The sequence below is a fragment of the Nyctereutes procyonoides genome, unplaced genomic scaffold, assembly GCF_905146905.1.
Source record: "Nyctereutes procyonoides isolate TBG_1078 unplaced genomic scaffold, NYPRO_anot_genome, whole genome shotgun sequence".
NCBI lineage: Eukaryota > Metazoa > Chordata > Mammalia > Carnivora > Canidae > Nyctereutes > Nyctereutes procyonoides.
Window position 1 is genome coordinate 43720297 of NW_026575131.1, and position 18753 is coordinate 43739049.

Sequence of the window (18753 nt, forward strand, 5' to 3'; positions counted from 1 at the left end):
TAGAGATCGCTTAAATAAATAACCGTAAAAGATTTTTAAGAGTAGGGGCACCTGTGGCTCAGTGATTGAGCATCTGCCTTTGGTTCAGGTCGTGATTCCGGGGTCCTGGTATTGAGTCCTGCAACAGGCTCCCTGCAGGGAGCCTGCTTCTCCCTCTGCCTATGTCTCTGTCACTGTCTCTGTCTCTCTCTATCTCTCTCGCTCATGAATAAATAAATAAAATCTTTAAAAATTTTTAAGAGTGCTATAACTCCTGGGCAGTCCCTGTGGCCCAGCAGTTTGGTGCCGCCTTCAGCCCGGGGTGTGATCCTGGAGTCCCGGGATCAAGTCCTGCGTTGGGCTCCCTGCATGGAGCCTGCTTCTCTCCCTCTACCTCTCTCTCTCTGTGTCCTGAATAAATAAATAAAATCTTAAAAAAAGAGTAATATAACTCCCCCCACTTATGATTGCCTCAGGAATGAGCATATATTAGGTTTTGCTTAACTAATCACTCCAAACTCAATGGCCTAAGACAACAAACATTTATTAGTTTTTCATAATTCTGCCGGTCTACTAGGTAGTTTTCCAGTCTATAGCTTTCTTGGTCTCTGCTTAGAGATGAAACCACTACTCAGAAGAGGGCAGAGCAAGGAATTCAAAGTGAAACAGAGCCCAGCTGCTTGCCTGACCTAACTTTGAATATCACCCCACTTTTGGTTATTCCATAACCTGAGCCAAAACATTTCCTTATTGATTAAGTCATTTGGAGTTGGACTTTCCATTTCTCAAAACTGAAAATATTCTTGAAACTATCCATTTGCAATAGCATTTGCCTAGGAGATATTAATGTAACACTGTGTTTCCCTGTGGCTGAAGCCAATAAACAACCATGACCTTTGATCATTCTCATAGTCAAAGCTGTGAATGTCTAGGAACTTTGAATGACTGCGGTACACCAACCCAGATATTCACCCACCTCAGTGAAGATCTTTCCTGACTAATGAATAATGGGAATTGGTTTTTAACTAATCATGTACAGATTTGTGGACTCACCCAGTCCTATCTAGGTGCAAGCTTAATTAGCATAACCAGCACAAATCCCTACCATTCCTAACACAGAAAACCCACATTCATAGAACAGTTCCCTCTCCAGCTCACTTGGCTGGAGGCATTCAAGAGAACAAGATGTTCTCTTGCTGTGTCTCTACTTTTGGGGGCTCAGAGACTTTTCTTTCACTGTAGACATTGGCTCAGCCCTGATCCCTGAAGCTGCTGGACATTTGTCAGGAGGTATCCTAAGGTAACTCAGGAAAGCCTAGGATGGCCCAGTGCAGGCCAGGCCACAACAGGTTCCTGAAATGATGGGAGAGTCTGATTTGAGCTCTAGACCCTGATCTTGTTGGTGGTTCATGCTGATGTGGTTGGCTAAATGTCCCTCCTTGTCCATCCAGTATAAAAAGGAATCAATCCCTGGTACCAGTCTTCCAGGATAGAAACACCTCCTACATCATCACTTTCCTGTGCACATACCAAGCTTTCACCACCCCAACAGGTCCCAGACTAGCAGTTCAATAGGTGAGTGCCTACCCCTTGCACAGCACCATGGTGAGTCTCCCTCCTACTGATTGTATATCTCGGGAATATCACTGAACCTCTCTGAGGTTCACTTTGCTCTTCTGAAAAAGGGGGTGCTAGGACCATAAACCCCATAGATTGTTGTTGTAGGAAATCATGGGATACGCCATGGCAGGTGCTTACCTGGTACCTGGCTCTGTAGAAAGAGCTCCTAGGGGATCCCTGGGTAGCTAAGGGGTTTAGCACCTGCCTTTGGCTGAGGGCGTGATCCTGGAGTCCTGGGATCGAGTCCCACATCAGGCTCCGTGCATGGAGCCTGCTTGTGCCTCTGCCTCTCTCTCTCTCTCTCTCTCTCTCTCTGTGTGTGTGTGTGTGTGTCTCATGAATAAATTTTAAAAATCTTAGAAAGAAAGAAAGAAAGAAAGAAAGAAAGAAAGAAAGAAAGAAAGAAAGAGCTCCTAGACATGTTGTGTGTCTTCATGCTTAGTATTCCTCTCTCCCCAATGTAGAAGCTCTTTAACTTATCCTTCACTGGCTGTGGACTTTCTGAGTTTTGAAAAGCATGTGGAAATCAAACTGCTTTCCCTTTTGCAAAGTACTTTTGAGATTCCAGATAGCTGGTGTTTGTCCTTGGTATGCCAGATTAGGGATCTCTGGGGTCAGGCAGGGGAGCCCAAGGCCCACTCAGATACCTGGTTGGGGTACATTCATTTAACAATATATATTAAGCACCTAATAAATGAAGACACTTTTTCTAGATACTAAGATAATTCAATGGATGAAGCAGACACAATCCTTGGGACTCAGTTCCAGTCTGAGTCAGACAATTTTTCTAAACATTATAAGTAGTCATATCCACAATACATTAGATGTGACACCCTTGAGGCCTCCTTAGATATAGGTAAATCCTCTCATATTCTGACCATGATGATAGACCACAGGACCAACTAAAACAGGAGGAGACCTCCTGCCTCCACAGAGCAGGGTGGTAGAGTATAGGGCCTATAGCTGGGGAGGGACTAGCAGAGCCCTGGATCTCATGGGTCTTTTGACTTCCATGGGACGGCTGAGGTCTGAGGCCTTTCCCTGCATAAGGAAATGAATAAAAGAGGGACATCTCGGTAGCTCAGCAGTTGAGCACCTGCCTTTAGCCCAGGATGTGATCCTGGAGTCCCAGGATTGAGTCCCACATCGGGCTCCCTGCATGAAGCCTGCTTCTCCCTCTGCCTGTGTCTCTGCCTCTCTCTCAGTGTCTCTCATGAACAAATAAATAAAATATTTTTAAAAAGGAAATGAATAAAAGAGAGCTATGAATGTGGTTCCACCCCACCTCCACCACCCAGGAGGCAGAGTGCAGGCTGGGCTGAGTCAGTTCCTGAAAGACCCATCTCTTCTATAGTCCCATCTTGCGCTGACTGCCCCTCTTCATATCCACATCTCCTAACCTCCACAACTGGGGCCCAGAACAGAAAATGTGAGCTGTCTGCTCACAAATCTACCTCAAACCTCAGTCTTGATGTCTATGTGCATGGAGGTTGGGGTAGGTTCTCCCATGACCATGGGGAGAAGAATGTCACTGGGAAGACCAGATGTCCACAGGTTCTCTGTCAGGCCTGTTGAATGACCAAACCTTCCACTGCAAGGACAGCCTTGGAGGAGTTGGAAGTGGGCTGACTCTATCCTCTGGGACCCACACTGATAAAAGGGTGCTGTGGGAGCCTAGTGGGGAGTGACAGGCCAGGCCTCTAACTCTGCCCCACACATGACTCTCCTCAGTGCCCTCCCTCTCATCTTGGGTACCTGGCCTGACCAGAATTTGCAGGATACCTAGCAGTCCCTGCACCATCCATGTTTCAAGCTAAAGTTGACCCCTGTGCATGTCAATTTGCAGAACTAAGACCTGAAGAACCATGCACCACTTATCGAACCTCTAGAGCCCACTGAGACAGAAATCGCAGGGCAAAGGGGTTTGTGATCTGGAGAGACTACATGGGGTGGGGGTTCATGGGCTGGGTATTCCTTTCAAGGCAGTAGGATCATTCCTGTTTGGGGAAGGGCACATGGAAAGTCAGTTAGGTAGGTAAACCTTTCTCTTCATTCTGTTCCAGCACCAGCTCCAGGGCTCCTTCTAGATGTAGAACCAGAAAAGGGGCCTACTGTGGAGCTAGAGGCAGCTTGAGATCTGTTTCTACCACAACTCTCAAATGTCAGAGCCGGTGTCACCTAAATCAGCAAGTGCTAACATCTTCTTCAGCATATGTGTAAGGTCCTGAGATGGAGTCAGTTCAAATATCAGCTATAATGGGAATTTTATCTCTAGCTCCAAAAATAGAGACAGAGTCAGCTGCAGTCCCAGAGCTTTCCTACCCTTGGCATGTGATCAGAAAGAACCAGCTAAAGGGGAAGCCTGACCTCACGGACTTCCCTCCCAAGCTGATGACAGAGCAGCTGACTCTGATGGATGCAGTGAGCAGCTGGGCTCTCAGGGAGGGGCTGAAACAAGATTTCCTTCTGCCATAAGCTGCCCCAGACCTGGCTTTCCTTGATTTAGACTCTTATGTCTTGGGTCCAAATCTCAGCTCCATCACTTACCAACCTTGTGACCTGGGCATTATTCTTAACTCCGAAGCCTTTACTGTCCACCTGCAGACAGGAGAGATGGACATTAATAGGACATACTGTACAGAGTGGCTGTGAAGATTAAATGAGACAGAACAGATAGAAAGCTGTGGGGGGTAGGGAAATTCACTGTGTGCAGCCAGGTCCATAGGTCACCCACTCATCTGCCCACCCAGCAGTGTCAGCACTTATTAGGTATCTGAGGTGTACCTAACTATAAGGAAGACAAACAAACGAACCCATGATTGTAGCTGCCACAGTGGAATATGCATCTGAATGGCGGGTAGGACCAAAGAGGTGATCAGGATTGGTGGAGGATGCCCTTTTGGGAGGAACTGACTTGAGCCACCTTCTGGAGCTTGGAGTTTGTGGGGAAGGTCAGGTAACAAATGACTTTCTCCCTTCCGTGCCAATAATGGGTCCTGGATCATCCTGTAGTGGGTGCCTTCAGGGACTACAACAAGGCTCAGGCTACATCCTCAGCTTCCTGAGCTCCAGCTCTGACTTGTGACCCCTGCCTGGGACACTACACTGGGGTATCGCAGAGCTGAGTGACAGTCCTTCCCCCCCGTGCCCAGGATCTGCTTGAGATGGTACCACATCAGTGCCTGGTCTCAAAAGAATAAGCCTAGTGATGAACACCTGGAACCCATAGTCCATGTCACCATAACTCGGGTCATCAGTGTGGCTAACTTCCTGGGCAACCTAAGCATGATGCCCCAAGACAGAGCTGTGGTTATAGAGCACTGATAAAGGTGGCCAGGCTATGCTATGGGAGACCTCGCTGAATTGCTTACCCTTTGGGTCCTGAATAGGACCTTTTGGGGCTCTCTGGGCATCCAGGAGAGATCATTTAAACTGAGGAGGACTAAAGCTAAGGCAAATAAGACTCCAGCTCCCCACCATACAACTCATTCTCTTCCCACACCCAGGAGTGCCAAATCCTCAAGAACTTCTCCCTCATTCTCCCTGGTTCTTCTACAGAGAGAGGCCTACTCACCTGGGAGCTTTTTCCCTGTCTTCTTTGGACAGTGAATTAAGGCACTGTGTAGAGCAGAGCGTGGCCTGAGGGCTTCTCCAGGGAGGTGAAGCCTTTGACATGGCCTCAGTTCCAGCCTGGGGGCCAGAGACTCCAGTGGGGATGGAGTAGGCAAGTGCCACTCAACCAGGCCACCAAGACACCCCATCTCACTCCATCCACAACTTGGCCCAGGGCATACATAAAGAACTCAATGGACAGGAATCTTATCAGTCATAGGGCTGGAGGTAAGGTGAAGCACCTAGGGTGTGGACTCTGGCAGGGAAGGGCAAGTTTCTCTCCACCGTGGGCCCCTGAAGACCGCCCCTCTTTGAGCCTCTGTCTCCTTATCTAGAAAATAGAGGAATAATGCCTATGAAGCAGACCTCACAGAGTGGAGATAAGGCTGAAGGCAGAGGGATCCCTGGGTGGCGCAGCGGTTTAGCACCTGCCTTTGGCCCAGGGCACGATCCTGGCGACCTGGGATCGAATCCCACATCGGGCTCCCGATGCATGGAGCCTGCTTCTCCCTCTGCCTGTGTCTCTGCCTCTCTCTCTCTCGCTGTGACTATCATAAATAAATAAATTAATTAATTAAAAAAAAAGGCTGAAGGCAGAAAAGAAATGTGTTGAGTTTTTGGCTCTGCTCTACCTGGACAGGTGAGGGCAATAACAATGATGATAGTAGTATGACACTGGGTCCTCAGAGACTTTGAAAGATTAGTGGAGCTTTCACATTTTCCAGATGAAGAAACAGGCTGACAGAGGCCAGGCTTCAAGCCCAAGGTCACACACAGATGAGTATGGGCTGGGGATCCCTGGGTGGCTCAGCAGTTTGGCGCCTGCCTTCGGCCCAGGGTGTGATCCTCGAGTCCCAGGATTGAGTCCCACATCAGGGTCCTTGCATTGGGCCTGCTTCTCCCTCTGCCAGTGTCCCTGCCTCTCACTCTGTCTCTCATGAAAAAATGAATGAAATCTTAAAAAAAAAAAAAAAAGAATGAGTATGGGATTTGTGATTATCCTAGAATCAGAAAATTCTGGAGTACAGAGAAGCATTCGTAACTGTGGAGCTCTTATCTCTTGGTTCAGCTATTATTTCTAGGCCCTGACCCCCAAGTATTTATCTCCAGCCCTGATTTCTTCTGCCCTCACACCTGGGCTCTGTAGCATGGTCACATGAATGATTATCATGGATAAAACCACATTTCTCTCCCTCTCCTCCTCCACTAGCTACTTCACACTCCGCTGTGGATGCCCTCTCCTGAGTACCAAGGTCAATGGTTCAGAATCATCCATGATCCATTTTTCTAGATTCAAGGAGTTATCTGGCCATGTTGACTCTAGCCCCAAATGGGTTGAGGAATGACAGGCAGAGGGAAATGTAGAGATAGCAAGCATAGACCCAGTGAGTCTGTGATGGGCATGAGAACAAAGCCAGTAGCTGAGAAGAAGGGAAGATTATGGAGGATTTCTGAGGGTAGAGGAGATTGGCCATTGTTTCTAAACACAGATGGGTGAAAGATCTGATAGAGGAGATGTTGATGTTTAAGAGAAAAAGGATTGTTGCTAAAAGCCTTAGAAGGATTCAGCAACACACTATTGTACTGGTATCATCAAACGCTCTTTGGTTAGAAAGTTAGAAATACTTCAAGTTAGAAATCTTTTAGAACAGGAGATCCCGGGACGCCTGGGTGGCTCAGCGGTTGAGCGTCTGCCTTCAGCTCGGGGCGTGATCCTGGAGTCCCAGGATCGAGTCCCACATCAGGCTCCTTGCAGGGAGCCTGCTTCTCCCTCTGCCTCTGTCTCTGCCTCTCTCTGTGTTTCTCATGAATAAATAAATAAAATCTTTATTTTTTATTTTTATTTTATTTTATTTTATTTTATTTTAAAATCTTAAAAAAAAAAAAAAAAGAACAGGGGATCCCTGGGTGGCTCAGCAGTCTAGCACCTGCCTTTGGCCCAGGGTGTGATCCTGGAGTCCTGGGATCGAGTCCTGCATTGGGCTCCCTACATGGAGCCTGCTTCTCCCTCTGCCTGTGTCTCTGCCTCTCTCTCTCTCTCTCTCTCTGTGTGTGTGACTATCATAAATAAATAAAAATTTTAAAAAATGAAATATTCTGCAGAACTCTAATATTTAAAACCTACCATGATTTTTCTATAGAATATTGCTATTTTCTTAAGTGATACTTAGGTGCACAAAAATGATGTTCGGGGGGAGAGTGCCTGGGTGGCTCAGCGGTTGAGCGTCTGCCTTCGGCTCAGGGAGTGATCCCAGGATCCAGGATCCAGTCCCACATCGGCCTCTCTGCGGGGAGCCTGCTTTGCCCCCTGCCTGTGTCTCTCCCTCTCTCTCTCTGGGTCTCTCAGGAATAAATAAATAAATCTTAAAAAAAAAAAAGAAGGAAAATTCTCTTTTGGAAAAAAAGATCTGGGGGAACAGAACAAGAAAAGCAAGCAGTTTGTTTTTAATAAGTATATTTGAGCTCTGCTTTTTTCCTAATGTACAAGTATTTGGCAATAGGATTTTTTCATCAACAAAGATATTTTTGCCATTTAAGATAAAAATGTGGGCAGCCTGGGTAGCTCAACAGTTTGGCACCGCCATCAGCCCAGGGCCTGACCCTGGAGACCCAGGATTGAGTCCCACGTCGGGCTCCCTACATGGAGCCTGCTTCTCCCTCTGCCTGTCTCTCTCTTTCATGAATAATAATTTTTTTAAAAAGATAAAAATGTTACATCTTAAGCCCAAACAAGGAAAAAATGGGAGCCCTGCAATTTGAACCATTAGCATTGCCCCTAAAATATCACATTAGAGGGGATCCCTGGGTGGCGCAGCAGTTTAGTGCCTGCCTTTGGCCCAGGGCACGATCCTGGAGACCCGGGATCGAATCCCACGTCGGGCTCCCGGTGCATGAAGCCTGCTTCTCCCTCTGCCTGTGTCTCTGCCTCTCTCTCTCTCTCTCTCTCTCTCTCTCTCTATCTATCTTTATCTCTATCTCTCTGACTATCATAAGTACATAAAAATTAAAAAAGTAAAATAAAATATCACATTAGAACAGACAAACAAGATATAAAAGGCAAGAGGTCTCACCAGCTGTTCCAATAGGAAATATGTCTTCTCTGTATGAAGTATGAAGCCAGTGATTATACACAAATTGTTTTTTTTTCCACCACTGTCCTTAGTTGAGAACAACCATGGGTTCATATGAAATTATTAGGCTCATTATGTCTGTCACACACAGGCACGCTTAAACAAAGGAAAGAAAATACACTTATACTATCACATGATCACTTTCAAACTATTAAACTATTATTAAAAACAAGAACCTGGGGCAGCCCCAGTGGCTTAGCGGTTTAGTGCTGCCTTCAGCCCAGGGTGTGATCCTGGAGACCTGGGATGGAGTCCCGCGTTGGGATCCGTGTGTGGAGCCTGCTTCTCCTTCTGCCTGTGTCTCTGCCTCTGTGTGTGTGTGTGTGTGTGTGTGTGTCTCATGAATGAGTAAATAAAATCTTAAGAAAACAATACAAGAAGCCATCCAGAGCCCTACAAGATCCAGGTGCTCACATATACACAGGCCAGTTTTACGAAGACAGTGCCCAGCCAGTGGAGGAGCTGCCAGCACTGCAGGGCACCTCTCACCTTCCCAGAGCTCACTGCTCAGCAGCACCAGGCACTGTAGATCTCTCCACCTGCTCAGTAGTAAGTTAGCTGGTATTTCTGTACTTGATAATTGGCAAAGTTTAACATCATCATCATTTATTTTCAATATCATCATCGATTCTTCACTTAAAACACCATGAAAGCCATGCAAATGTTGTTTAAAAAAAGAAAAGTTTTGTGAATCCCTGAAACTACCCAATGCATTTTTGAGAGTTACATGAATCTGGGTGGTTGAAGTAAGATAGAAAGAAGTTGTACAAAGGTATATTCAAATTAAAATCATTTGCTTTCAGCACCTTGTGCCAAAATTCTGTAAACACTCATCTTCTTTCACAGAGTGTATACACCTGAGAGACAGAGTTCCACGTTAAGATTGAAAATGTGCCAAGAGATCGTGTGAAGTTTAGGAAGCTACTCAACCCTTCTTAGCCTCAGTTTCCTCACCTGTAAAATGGGGACCACAGGCCTCCTTCACAGAGATGTTAGATATGTAAAAATGCCAGCCAGTGTCCATGTTATCAGCAGAATATATTTCAAAATAGATGAAAAAAATAATATCAGGGGATCCCTGGGTGGCGCAGAGGTTTGGCACCTGCCTTTGGCCCAGGGCGCGATCCTGGAGACCCGGGATCGAGTCCCACGTCGGGCTCCCGGTGCATGGAGCCTGCTTCTCCCTCTGCCTGTGTCTCTGCCTCTCTCTCTCTCTCTCTCTCTGTGACTATCATAAATAAATAAAAATTTTTAAAAAAATAAATTAATAGGAAAAAAAAAGAAAAAAATAATATCAATGAGACCAAAGAAGAGATGCTCAGCTTTGTAAGTGACTGCATGAGAATGAGGAGCTACAAGTAACTAGGATTCTTCACAGCTCCATTGGAGAGGACAAACGTGAGAGATACAAGTAGGTAGCTATTCTATTTATTGCACATATTGATTTATGTAATGAGGGTGGAATCCCTAAAAACACTGCAAGATACAGAAACAACCAAATGGCTCCTAGGAAACAACAACAAAGCAATCAGTGCAGCAGATAGGAATGGGAATGGGATAGGCAAAGTGTCAGAGCCACAAAATCTAAACAGAAGATGCTGAACCACGGTGAGCACCCAGCGCCCAGCACATCCTTGGAGTTGTAGTCCTGCCGCCCTGTAAGCCCCAGGCTGGGAACGACTAAGAGACTACAGTTCCCAGCATGCCCGGGAGATAGTCCCCGCCCCTAACCCCGCCCCCGAGCTCCCGGGGCGGAGCGCCGACGTCCTCCGAGCCCCGCTCCCAGAAACACGGCCCGGCCCGCCCCTGACATCCTGGCTGGCGCTGTAATCGTAAGAGTGCATCTTCACGAATTGCCCATGGCGCGACTTGTGGCCAAAGCCGGGTTTCTAGTCGAGCAAGTGCCGCAGCGCACATCTGACAGCCTGCGGCGAGCGGGCCTTGTGGATACAGCCGGGCCTCGGGGCTCAGCACGCCCCGCCCTTCCCACCGCCTCGCTCCCCGCCTCTTCTCGCCAAGGCCTCCGAGCCACGCCCCCTCGGACATGCGCAGTGCCGCCGGGCCGCGCAGGTTGAGGCCACCTGGCTTGGGGGTGGAACTAGCGGCCCGCGCGGACCTGGCGGTTGGTGTGGCCGCTTGGAATCCGCGCGGAAGCTCCTAAGCCGTTATTTGAAACGTAAACTCACCGGCTGCAATGGAAATACTGGTACCTGGGAACCTGGAGCTTGCCTTTTCAAAGCCACCTTTCCCGCCGTCACTTCTGTCCTTGGGGGCTGCCCAAATCATCCCCATGGGCTGTTGGCGGTGTGGCCGCAGAGCAACTCTTGCACCCCTGGGCTGGCTGAACAGTCCACACTTCATCAGGCCTCTTAGAGGGACTGCACAGTGCGGTGTTGTGCAAAGGAGAAACATGACAGTGGAGAGGCCCCAAGCTGCATGGTACAGATGGGAAACTCAGGCGGGCAGGTCAGTGACCTCCTAATCCCCTTGGGGGACCACACCCAAGCTATGACTCTAACTCCCCCCCGCAGGGGCTGGTTGACAGGGCTCCTTATAGTGGCCCTCTTGGCCTCGCTCACACAGGCCGGCAGGACTACAAGTTCCCTTTGGTCCTTCCCAAAACGTCAGGGAAGTTTATGGAGGAAGATAGCATAACATTTTCTACCCTACAGTCTGGCTCCTTTGGAACCCCTTTACATATCCCTTTTTAAATATTCCTTCAGAACCACAGAATAATTAAACAATTTGTTGCCTTCGGGGGTGATAGTGATATTTTTCCTAAGTCATTTTGTCCATTTATTTTTTCTGATTAGATAGCTCTCAGTTACTAAGTCCCTACACACAGTCTTGAACTCACTTATGCACAGTTCCAATTCTGTGCAGGGAGGATGCAAAAGAGCAAAATATCCATGGTCCTACTTTCTGGAGCAGCAATTCTACAAGAATTGGAAGAAATGAAGTTAAGTAATTTCCAAGGTAGGTAATCAAAAACTTAAAACTAAGACAAAGCTGGAAAGTTATATGCCACTGGTGATTGTTAGATTGATAGTATATGCCTGAAATGTCAAGACTTTCTCTTAGAAGAAACTCTAAGGAGACCTTAGTTCCCACTATTTATTTATTTTATTTTATTTTTTTAAGATTTCATTTATTCATGAGAGACACAGAGAGAGAGAGGCAGAGACACAGGCAGGAGAAGCAGGCTCCATGCACGGAGCCTAATGCAGGACTCCATCCACGTACACCAGGATCACGGCCTGAGCCAGAAGGCAAACGCTCAACCGCTGAGCCACCCAGGCATCCCTATTTATTGATTTTTAATTTATTTTATTTGAGAGAGGGAGAGCACAAAGGGAGAGTCAGAGGGAGAAACAGACTCCCCGCTAAGTCAGACATGGGACTTGATCCCAGGACCCCAGATCACATGACCCAAGCTGAAGGCAGACGCTTAACCAACTGAGCCACCCAGGTGCCCTCCTATTATTTTAAATAGAAAAAAAAATTGTAAGGTATAGCAAGTCCATCAAAAAATCCTAACAATTTTTCAGTGTCTGCTGGCTCAGTCACTATAGCTTGCAATTCTTGAGGGTCGTGAGTTCAAGCCCCATGTTGGGAATAGAATTTACTTGATGTGAAAATGTTGGGGTTCAGAGTGAACGGTCAAGAAAGAATTCTTGAGGCATCTTTGATTCAAAAAGAGTGGCTTTATTGGGATCCCTGGGTGGCTCAGTGGTTAAGCGTCTGCCTTTGGCTCAGGATGTGATCCTGGAGTACTGGGATCGCGTCCCACATCGGGCTCCTTGCATGGAACCTGCTTCTCCCTCTGCCTATATCTCTGCCTCTCTCTCTCTCTCTCTCTCTCTCTCTCTCTCTCTCTCTCTGTCTCTCATGAATAAATAAATGAAATCTTTTTTTAAAAAAAGGGGGTGACTTTATTAAAGCACAGGGGACAGAGCCCTTGAGCAGAACTGCACTGGGATGGTGAGGAGTGGCCGATTATATACTTGTAAGTTGGGAGGGGGTTATGGGGTAGCTTGAGTCTCTAAGGTATTTGGAAGTCAGGTTTCCAGGACCTTGAGGGGTTAGCTGTTATTAGGAAAAGGGCATTTACTACTGTCTAGTAAACTTTTGTCATGAGACTCATCAGATATATATCAGTGGGCCATATGCTTGGAGGATGATTGCTGACATATATCTTGGTGGGAGTGAGGGCAAAGATGAAGTTTCCAAAGGAATTTTTTTAAAAGATTTTATTTATTCATGAGAGACACAGAGAGAGAGAGAGGTGAGACACAGGCAGAAGGAGCAGGCTCCATGCAGGGAGTCCGACATAGGACTCAATCCTGGGTCTCCAGGATCAGGCCCCAGGCTGAAGGCAGCACTAAACCGCTGAGCCACGTGGGCTGTCTCCAAAGGAATTTTTATGTGTTAAGAAGACTTAGAAGATCCTGGAGATTGGGCTAATGTTAAGCTAAGATTATGTATTGCTTCTAGCCAAGTATTGAACTGAGTTCTTAGAGGAAGGTCACTCTGGCTATCTCAAAGGCTTGTCAATGGGCTGCAAGTTGTGAGGAGATTTAATTTTTTTCTAGATTTCTTTTGCCTTTGTTCTCCACATCATACTTTAAAAATTAAATTAAAAAATAATGGAGCCATTAGCATATAATTGCTTTTTGTGCAGTGGCAGTGGCCTCTTGTAGACCAGCAGCATCAGATATTATACATCTTGCCAACACATTTGCAGAGTGACTAGTGTGATTGATGGTCTGCTGATTGTATTTGAAAGCAACAAGAAACTTTTCCTCGTTTCTTTAAAATTATCTATTTATTCATGAGAGACACAGAGAGAGGCAGAGACATAGGCAGAGGGAGAAGCAGGCTCCCCATAGGGAGCCCAATGCAGGGACTCTGTCCCAATTCCCCGGGATCATGTCCTGAGCTGAAGGCAGACGCTCAACCACTGAGCCACCCAGGCATCCCTTTTCCTCGTTTAAAATGTATTTTTTGAAGACTCAAACTCCCTCTCTCTCTCTCTCTCTCTCTCTCTCTCTCTCTCTCTATATATATATATATATATATATATATATATATATATATAATCAGCTAAAAATGTTGAGAGAGAAATAACTGCTATGCAATTTGGGTATTTTTTTAAGATTTATTTGAGACAACACAGGGAGGAGGGGCAGAGGGAGAGGTAGAAGCAGACTCCTTGCTGAGCAGGGAGCCCAATCCCAGGACCCTTGGATCATGACCTGAGCCGAAGGCAGATGCTCAACCGACTGAGCCACCCAGGCGCTCCAATCTGGGTATTAAAAATTAAATCCTGGCAGCCCCTGTGGCCCAGTGGTTTAGCGCTGCCTTCAGTCCAGGGCCTGATCCTGGAGACCCAGGATCGAGTCCCACGTCACGCTCCCTGCATGGAGCCTGCTTCTCCTTCTGCCTGTGTCTCTGCCTCCCTCTCTCTCTCTGCATGGAAGGAAAAATCTTCAGAGAGAATGAAAGGCCCCAATGATTTAAAACACACAAATATACAAAACAATGAAAATATAACTGACCTTTATGTATCTACCCAAAAGAATATATTAACAAATAACAAAGTGAATTTTTTTAGAAACCAAGACAATTTACAAAGAAATAGAAATACCTTCGGATTATACTTTGGAAACAGAAGTATATATTTAGTAAATATAAAAAGGACAAACATTTAATACATTACATTTTTGGGCCATAATGCAATAAAATTAGAAATATCAGGAATACAGGGGCTTGCAAAGCTATCATACCCAGGTATATGCAGTGATGATCAGAGAGCTCTCTGACCCAGCAGCTCCTGTCGTGACTGGGTTATGTTCATTGTCCTGGCTCTGCCCTGGAGTCCTTTTTTTTTTTTAAAAAAAAAAGATTTTATTTTTTATTCATGAGAGACACAGAGAGGCAGAGACACAGGCAGGGGGAGCAACAGGCTCCATGCAGGGAGCTCGATGTGGAACTCGATCCCAGGTCTCCAGGATTATGCCTTGGGCCAAAGGCAGGTGCTAAACCACTGAGCCACCCAGGGATCCTCAGTCTTGGAGTCTTTTTTTTTTTTTTTTCCTTGGAGTCCTTTAACATCATCTCATTACAAGTGGGAGCAACAGTGAAGGCAGTTCTAGGAACTGTAACTCTTATGGGTGCCTGACAAGCAGGACTCCCCCCTGCTGAGTCTGACCTTGACTTCCAGATCCTTTCCAGCCAGGGCTCCAGGCGACTACCACCAATGGATCTGTGTTGTGTACAAGCTGAGGCCCTCCCAACAGCAGACAGCTTGGAAACTGACACAGCAGCTGCAGTAGGGGAAAAAATGGCAGTCCTCAGAAGAATATGTGACCCATCTCACACGAGGACTCAGCGTCCCAGCAGTTCTGGTGGGCCTCAGCTCCAAATCTGCCTTGTCCGCAAAACATTCCTGACCCTCGCATCAGTTATACCTAGTTGTCTGTCTCTGTCTTCCAAAATTTCCCTGCAATTCTTTCCTTGTAACTCCCTTCCAGTAAAGAGGAAAAGCACTATTTGTGGAGCACTGGTATGTCCCAGGCACTCTGATAGTCACAAAGGCCCATGCCAGAGGATTGTACCTTGACCTAGAGGATGTGCCAAAAAAAGAATTGCCATCAAATTTTCAATCAAGGACCCTTCCAAAGCTCTTCAGTGGCCTCACCACTGTGACTCTGGAAGCAGAGTGACTCTGGAAAAGGCTCAAATCTGACCATAAATGAGAAGTCTGTTCCCTGTGCCTGAGAGGACAGAGGCCCAGAACACACTGTGGCAGATCCCCCAGGGCAGAGATGTGACCCAGCAGTTCTGGGGTGAGTGAGCAGTTCAGACAAGTTCTAATTAATTTGTACACGAATAAAAAGGATTGGGATAGGAAAAGGGGCTCTTGACTCTAGTAAGTGAATTTTAAATACACAAGAGTTTGGGGCACCTGGATGGCTCAGTTGATTAAGCATCTGCCTTCAGGTCAGGTTATGATCCCAAGGTGTTGGGATCCAGCCTGGCATTGGGCCCCTTGCTCAAAGGAGAACCTGATTCTCCTTCTCCTTCTCCTGTTCCCTTTGCCCCTCCCCTCAACTGGCTCGCACATGCATTCTCTCTCTCTCTCTCTCTCTCTCTCTCTCTCTCTCTCTCTCTTATGTAAATAAAATCTTTAAAAATAAATACATGAGAGTTCATCTGAAAGCCATCACTCTTCATCTGCTCTCTAGCTCCTAAGATTTCAACATGAGGTAGAAGAGAGTTAAGGCCACCCTGCTGGGCACCACCCTAGATCCGTTTAGATCTGGATCAGGCTCTAACATGGGGTGGGGTGGGGGGGCACTTCATTGCTAAAGGACCTATAAGGCATTGTCCCTCAAGATCTAGAAACCTTAGTGTTTCCAGCACTCTAAGCAGCTTCATCTTTCTTCCTTACATTTTTGAGGTAGAGTGTATACTCAGAACTGTGTCCTACTTATGCAAAGAAGGATTTAGGGGACTGCAGACAGGTTAATTCACCCAGAGCTCTGAAGATTACTACCCAAGTGGTTGGTTGTCTCATTTCTTATATTACTGAATTATCCATTAATTCAGAGACACAGTGTAACAACCTTGAAAGGGTGTCAAAACCAGGACTACAGAGGCCCCAGACTGGAGCCACGGGAGGCCACAGAGCTGGGGCTCAAAGCACAAGCTCCTGACACAAGCTTTGCCACTCACCTGCTCCGTGATTGTACAAAGCACTTAACCCCACTCAACATTCATTTACTAGTCTGTTAAATAGGCAGTTGTACCTAAAAGGAATTGAAATGGTCTAGAGCGTCTGTGGCCACTAGTAAATGCTACTGTTATTTGTTGATGTTAATATCACTATTATCAAACCTGCTCAAGGGAATGACAACCCTGTGTTCTGTAAGACAAACATCAATGAGAACCAGTCAAATCAATAATCACCTCCCACAATCCAGCTTTAAAAGTGACTCAGCGGAGACACCTGGGTGGCTCAGTGGTTGAGCATCTACCTTCATCTCAGGGCGTGATCACGGAGTCCTGGGATTGAATCCTGCATAGGGCTTCCTGAGGAGCCTGCTTCTCCCTCTGCGTATATCTCTGCGTCTCCTCTCTCTCTCTCTCTCTCTCTCTCTCTCTCTCTCTCTCTCTCTCTCTCATAAATAAATGAATAAATACGATCTTTGAAGAAAATTAAAAGTGACTCAGAAATTAGATGTTAAATGCTTCCTCATTAAATGTGGTTTTTTGTGTTTATTTCTGCAGCAGTATCTCCCCTCCCTGATAAACATGGAGGAAGAGAGAGAAGAGCAGGAGAGGAGAAGTACCCCAGGACAACAGTCCAGCCTCTGAAGATTCATCCAGGTTGGGACAAAGGGCCAGCCTCTCCTTTTATCTCCTTGGTGGCTCCCAGCCATCCTTTAAGCTCACCAGCATTTTGGATTCAATGCTTTTGAAAGCTGTAGAAGTGCAGGTACTCCCTTGATTTGAATCCCATGCAGAGCACCTTGGCAGTCTGCACTTGCTATCCTCCCCTGCACGCAGTCCTCATTTTAGGTGTCCCTGCACATGTGCTGTAAGCTCCTTGCACCACTCCCACCCCTGCAGCTGTCGCCTCAGCCCTGTCCTGGCTCCCACACCTGTCCCTGGGCTCTGTGGAACTCAGGATCTTCTTGCTCTTTTAGTATATGCGAGCACATTGCTCCCTCTTTTAAAAGCAGTCTTTGGTTTTAGCCTGCCTTGGCTATCAACCATGAGCTTTCATTGGCTTCACTGTGGGTTTTTTTTTAAGATTTTATTTATTAATGAGAGATAAACAGAGAGGCAGAGACATGGGCAGAGGGAGAAGCAGGCTCTGTGCAGGGAGTCCAACATGGGACTCGATCCCAGGTCTCCAGAATCACACCCTGGGCTGAAGGCAGCGCTAAACTGCTGAGCCACCCAGGCTGCCCTCAATGTGTTTTAGGGGCCCCACAAGTTCTTTCTAGGCAGCCTGAAACATGGGTGTCTGTCTGAGTAGGAAGTTGAAGAAGCTCCCAACAGCCGCCATGTCAGCCCTGGCTCTTGCCAAAAGGAAAGGCTGGGCTCCCATCACCAGGTCATCCAGCACAGAGGGAGTTTCCAGTGTAGGATAAACCCAGGGTAGGGAGCAGCTGGTTCCATATGGGCCTCTACCACTGCTACTGAGGCTTTGGGTGGCAGGGCAGCCCCAGGCCCACATGAGGGCCTGTGCTGGGGAATGGGCTGGTCCTTGTCTCCAGGCATGGTGGGAGACTGGCAGGCCCTTTGGCTGGGCTGCTGGCCTTTGACTGATTCCCAGTCCTCCCCAAGCTGCTGACTTTCTGAGTTACGAGACACAACAAGGCGAGGGGGGGGGGGGATGACAGGCTCAACAAAACTGCATTTCTTTGCATTGGCAGAGACCCTAGGCTGAAGCATATAGGATGGGGAAGGACAACAGCTGTTGGTAGGATCAGCTGAAGGCAGGAGCGTCACAGCAGTGGTTTACCCCTTCTCCTTGGGGCTCTTGCAGCCTAGGATCAGGTAGTTGGCCATCACTTCATAATTCCAGCTCATCAACAGGTTCTGGATCTTGTCCCACCCGTGGCCCATGGGTAATGTCACCTCAGTTCTGCCGGGGGTCCTTGTAGTCAGGAAGTGGCTCAATGTAAGGCTTTAGTTCCTCTTCATGGACCATGTTCATCCGTGGGTCCTTTCATGGTTCCTTCAAAGCGCTTCTCTCCCTGGGATTGAGGGTCAGGAATTTCTCTAGTAGGTTTTCACACTCCACAGACATATAAAGGGGAATGTGGTATATTCTGCTCAGTACCCACTGCTACATCTCTCTGAAGTCCTATAAAGGCCAGGGACCTGCTGCTCACTGGACAGTCATTGTATAGAGGATGGTTCCAGGCTCCACACATCCACTGCGAGACTGTTGTACGTAGGCATGAGGGGGGGCTACCACAGAAGGTGTTCAGCTTATGGCCGACAGTGAACTCATTGCTAAAGGCAAAGTCTGCAACCTTGATGTTCAGGTCAGCCTCCAAAAGCAGGTTCTCTGGCTTTAGGTCCCTGTGGACGATACCCTATGGTGATGGTACTACACAGTGGACACCATCTGACAGAATCTGCCTGGGGGCTCCTCCTTTCACACACGTGTGGTCCAGTGGGTAAGCAAGTGCCTATAGTGTACTCTGTGACCAGGTGGAGCATTTCCATGGTGTCCATCACCTCATGTAGTTTCATGACTCGAGGGTGGTGATTCAGGGCCTTCACGCTCTGGACTTCAAGGAATAGTCTATGGAGGCTGGAGGAGCTCTGCTGACTCTTGTTAATGACCTTTATGGACGCCTCTGACCCACTCAGACTGTGCCAGACCAAC

At 47.2% G+C, this 18753-nt stretch overlaps 1 long non-coding RNA gene across 1 annotated transcript; it reads left to right on the forward strand.

Annotated features, from left to right (window-relative positions):
* Positions 1-10468: 10468 nt before the first annotated feature.
* LOC129522014 (uncharacterized) lies at positions 10469-17452 on the forward strand. The gene is made up of 3 exons (XR_008666882.1): positions 10469-10808; positions 11226-11318; positions 16635-17452. It is a non-coding gene; the product is annotated as an uncharacterized LOC129522014 (long non-coding RNA).
* Positions 17453-18753: the final 1301 nt, after the last annotated feature.